Genomic DNA, 5,824 nt, shown 5'->3' with positions numbered 1-5,824 from the left:
TACTTGATGTACGTGTTCCATTTCAGGTCAGGAGTAAAGGTCAAGCTCAGAAGCTTATCAAAGCATGGAGCTTCCCCTAGTCGAGAACCATCCATTTCAATTGATGCCAGATGGGAATCAGAACGTTGATGATGTAAAGATAGAAGCTTGGTTTTAGATGTATTAGAAGTAACCAGCCACGTCATCCCCCACTGTACCACCCGCTTAAGATCAGAGGAAAGAGAATCAGATAAAACTTTGTCATTTTGATGTGTTGCCATAGATGGTTGTGTACTCAGCATAAACGTCAACGAATGATTTAAGTATGTGTTTTGGAAGATCATTGATGCAGATCAAGAAGAGAGTTGGGCCCAGGATGGACCCCTGAGAGACTCCAGCATTAATACCGAGGGCCTCTGATTTCTGCCCATCAACCACTACTCTTATGAGCTCATCAGAGAGAAATGAGTTAATGATCGAGAAAGTATTTTCAGTTATACCGTAGCTGGAAATCTTGTGAAGAAGGCCTGTATGCCATACTTTACTGAAGGCTTTTGATATGTCAAGAGCAATTGCCCTAGAAAGGAAGCCTTTGTCAAGAGATTCACTAATCCTGTGAGATATAACCGTCAGCACATCTGCGGTAGATCTTGCAGAGCGGAAACCATAATGTGTGTCACTAAGAAGGTTATTTCTGCTGAGGTGGTTGACTACTTCTCTATTTAAGATGGATTCCAGCAACCTACTCATGACGCACAGGAGACTTATTGGTCTGTACTGAGAGGGAGATGACTTATCACCTGAATTCTTAAATACAGGGCATACTGATGAGGTTTTCCAGGGTGTTGGAAAGCACTTCTCTTTAAGGCAATGCTAAAACAGTTTTGTAAGTATGGGGGCAAGTTCTGGTTGAAGCTTTTTCAGCACTGTAATTGCAATACCGGCAGGGCCAGTTGCTTTACTGAAATCAAGGTTCTTGATTAGCTTAGCGACCCTACGCACAGATATTTGTATGTTGCATAATGTGTTGTCTGTTATAGGAGGAAATACAGGAAGTTGATGGCCTTCGTCGTGTAGGGTAGAATTAGCTGCAAAGTTATTGGCAAATAGTTGATGCTGACGAGATGACCTCCATTGATGATGGTTGGGATAGAACGCACGCTTCTGTTCAGGATCCTGTTTGTTATTTGCCAAAATTGGTTGAAACCAAGCCGCTACTCAGCTACTTTGGATTTACAGGACTGAGCATATAACTCTCTTGCATTTTTATTACTCTTTTACAGTGGTTGCTGGCGTTCCTGAAAGCAGCTTTAGTCACAGTGCATCTATTACGTTGGTAGCTATGGAAAAAGTGATTTCTGTGCGCGATGACAGCAGCACATTCTGGGGAGAATCATGGCTGGCTGTTAGGTTTTTGTTGGAATTTTTTGGATGGTATGAATCGGTCTATGCCTACAATTAACCATTCGGCCAGGTCTGATATTATAGAGGACACATCCTTTTTAAACATGGAATATAGGGATAAATCAGATATGAATGTACGGAAGCTAACCCGGTCAGCCGTAGAGTATAGATCTACCGTATGGTGGAGAGGTCCGTCTGAAGACTTATTGCATTTCGTTTTTATCTTAACTGATACATCCAAGTGGTCGGAAGAGTTGTGAGAAAAAGGTCTAGAAGGCTAGCGTACTGACCACAAGTATCGGGCATACGGGTGGGTTCGTGAACAATCTGGGTGAGGTCATAGGCAATGGCGAAATCATGACAGAACCTCCCCTAATCATCTGTCTTGTTCGAGTGGGTCAGCCATTCCACGTTAGTGACATTGAAGTCGCCACAAATGTGAATGTTAGCCGAAGGATGAGCAGACAGAATGTGGTCAATTTTCTCAGATATGCTCTTAAAGATAGTAACTCCGCTTTTGTAGGGACGATAGAGGGCAAATATAAATGCAGTGGTGTAAGCAAGTCCAACCTGGAAGCACATATAAGGTAAATTAGAGTCTTCACTGGAGATATCCCTACCACATGGGGAACTATCTTTAATGTAGGCACATATTCCATACCCTTGGCGATCTTTGGGGTCAGATTTAGATGTTAAGTTAGAGTATCCTTTAATTATGAATTCGTCTAGGGAAGTGGTCGGTCCTCTTCCAGTTTCACTTAGAAAGAATATGTCCGGTTTCGTCTCCTGTAATTGGGCTTCAACCTCTGGAAGGTTGAACGTAGACCCCTGATGTTGGAGAAGGACACATGGTTGTGGGGTTCACGTTGGAGGGTGGGGTTCTAGGTCTAAGTGCATTTTAAGTGAAAATATCAATAAAAATCACTGATTAAACTGACAATTTATCAATTGACAAAGTAAGTTATAACAATCATTTATAAATAATTAAATCGAATCCGTCGGTTGGAATACAAATCCTGCATTTTTCTATAATGTCGTCCATCTGTACTTCTTAAAATTAATCGTTTGTAGGAATAATCATATTTTTAAAATTATTTTCTCTTAGTGATCCTGGACCACAATTTTCTGAAGTCTTTTATTTTCTAAATTATAAAATAAAATTCTTAGCTGATATTTATATGTTTATGCGTACGAATGAAATATTATAATATTCCATTTGAAAATTTCGCGAGAATCGTTATCATTATAATAACATGGAATATCTTTTGCAATTCCATTACTTTTAGTGAAATTATTGAGTAAACAATATTTACTCAATGATAATAAACTTAGCTCGGGAAATTAATTTTTCATCAAGTTATGTTGACTTCATTAACACGGATTAGGATCTTTTGTGTAATATTACTAAAATATTATAAAAAATGACTTGTTAACATCTACGATGCTTTATTCTCATAAATAGGCAAAAAACGTAATAAATTTTATTTTCACAAAAAGTAAAAATTTAGTAAATTTTAGTAAAAGTGTTTTTGTTTACATGAAATAATACATTCTCACTTAGATTAGAACAATAAAAGTTTTATTATATTCTGTGATCTTTAACTATACTTTCATAAATATGGTTTATTTCCTGAAATTTAGTGAATTTTTAAGTGAAGAGAAAGTTTAAAAAATGTTTATAAATTTTGGACAGCAGTCATTCATTTTGCACGTATATTGTGTGCTTTTAATAACATTTCCTCTCTTATGAGAATACTGTTAAATATAACACAATTCATCTTCCTGATTATCGCTTTTAAAACATTTTCAAATAATCTTTTTGTCTGCCAAGACCAATAAAATTGTTGAATGCTTTATATGTAAAACTAGCACTTCCGACTATTCATCAAATCGGTTTCACGTAACATAAAAGAAAAAGAGAGAACGCGAAAAATGGAAGAGAATATAAAAATATAACCAAAACCGTCAGACGTCAAAACAAGCAACCGATGCAGTTTCAGATTGATATTAATTTAAGTTTTGACGTGCCGGAAGATGAAGTATATACATACATATTAATGTGTACTTACTAATGCATATACATTTAATCATCTATTCAATAAGGAAATTACATCATCTGGGATGAAAGAAATAGATGCTATTGATACCTCAGTATTTCGAGACCTAATGCTTCTTTTAAGTGCTAGGTGAGAAATAGTTAATGTGGCGTCTATCGATAAGTGCATTAGGACAAAATATTGCTGTATCTAGGGTAAGCATTAAAAAGTATACATATGGAGAGAAAAGTTTGATAGCGATAACGATGAAAATGGTCTAATTAAAAACTGGCTATAAGAGCGATGGGATGAATGGATGATTAAATTTATAATTAGAATATATTATATATTATTCCTTTTTTTCTTTCGTATCTAACCCCAGCTTACATGTTGAGCTCCTTATTATCCCGATGAGTGTCAATTAAAATTTTTTTCTAATCATTATTGGTCCCCCTATATATTAATGTGCTGCTGTAATAAAACAGGCATGCACATGCATCATCATAAGCAAATGTGTGATACAATATGATAACATTAATTACAATGAAAAGAAAAATCGATCCCTCTGATGAGTTACCGCTCCGGTATGATAGGCACCTTTTCTGGCATACAGAACTAAATAAGTAACATTCCCAACACACACACACACACACACACACACACACACACACACAAACACACACACACACACACACATGCACACACACACGTGTGTGTGCATGTGTGTGTGTGTGTTCAGTGTCCGAAATGAAAATGCTTAAACTCGTTACTATGTAACTGAATTCACACAGGCACCCACTTGAATTAATAAAAACATATATCATATATAACAATATTTTAGACCAATCATAGGATTTTATGAATTTTTTCGAAATTGTTCTTCTGGAGCCATATCAGTCCTACATAAAGCCAGATTTTTCCTAAATAAACATGGCCGAAAACCAAAACCAAGCTGAAATCGGCATCGCCCCAGCCCCCCTGTCACTTCGTTGGACATTGGCATGCTCTTACTTAAACTCACACATATATTAATAAGCATATAAACACACGCATTAATGCACATACAGACACACTACTCATAAACTCTTGAATATTATCGTATGCTCATCCAAAACCAATATGTAAACTTATTTATTTTAATAAATTGACTTTTCCTACCTTTTCTCACTGGAATTTCTTTCTAATGTGAAAACAAATAAACATTAACTTTTATTAATAACTTTTAATGAAATATAATTTGTCTAATTAAATAAGGATGGTTTCATTAGGGTTCTTAGACCCGTGAACAATTTACGACACTTACATTATCGATTCAGATTTTCTCAATATCTCGGCTAAAGAACTCCCGTTTATCACAAGGAATTTATTATTATTGGAAAAAAATTCTAATTTTTCCCATTGATATAAACATCCATTTGAAGCATATATAAAACATCTTTTTTGTTAATTTATAACCATGAACTCATTATTTTTGCTTTTTTTATCATATGATACTTCTCTCGCCCCCCCCATATTTGAAGGTAAACATAAAAACAATTTAAACTGAAAATCTCTCTTTAAAATCGTCTCTACCTTAAAAATATATTCCCTACATCGCAGCCCCTACATGGAATTTTCCAAATATATGTTTTAAATCTAATAGCTATGGCACCTTTTTTCAATATCTTTATATTGTTATCTGTCCTTAAAAACACACTTCCCACATCTCTCCACCTTTGCTGAACTGAGACACCTATTTTCCGCATTAATATTGATTAGTATCTGACTTTACAATAAACCTTGAGCCTGACACTTTCCAGTATAATTAAGATCATCCATAGAAAAATGACATAAGAATAATAATAAAGGCTATGCTCCCTGATCAAGCACTTCCAATTTTGAACTTTAAACTATTTTAGTACTGTCATGGATTGTAGATATAAATCATGCCACCCGAGTTGTGATAATGGAATTAAGAAAAGCTATATAGCAGAGTCACATTGAAATTAGACTCTCAGTTTTCGCCTACATCCCTAACTCCAAGATATGGTCATGACGTATTTCGTCTAGGACACGGATTTTTTGGGTGGTGGTGGTGACATCGAATATTACAAGGTTCAAGAGGGCTTTATTATTCCATACTCAATGGCAGACAGATAAATGTCTTGTATAAAATGTATTTAAACTTTATTTAAATTTTACACTTTAAAATATATAAATTCTTATTCTCATCTACCACTCTAAACGCCAAGTTTTCAATATTTACAAGAAACAGATGAAAACAAACCAATGCTTCCCTTACGACAACGCTACCAACACAAATGCCGACTAGAGTAATAAAAATTAGTCATACATAGTCCATTTCACAAACCAGATCACCATCACCACAAAATAATCACGCTTGATATGAAAGCGGTGACAGTGTT

This window comes from Euprymna scolopes, chromosome 13 (genome assembly GCF_053919585.1).
Source record: "Euprymna scolopes isolate OS-2025 chromosome 13, ASM5391958v1, whole genome shotgun sequence".
Classification (NCBI taxonomy): Eukaryota; Metazoa; Mollusca; class Cephalopoda; order Sepiida; family Sepiolidae; genus Euprymna; species Euprymna scolopes.
The sequence above is the reverse complement of the archived record's forward strand: the minus strand, read 5'-3'. Positions refer to the sequence as shown.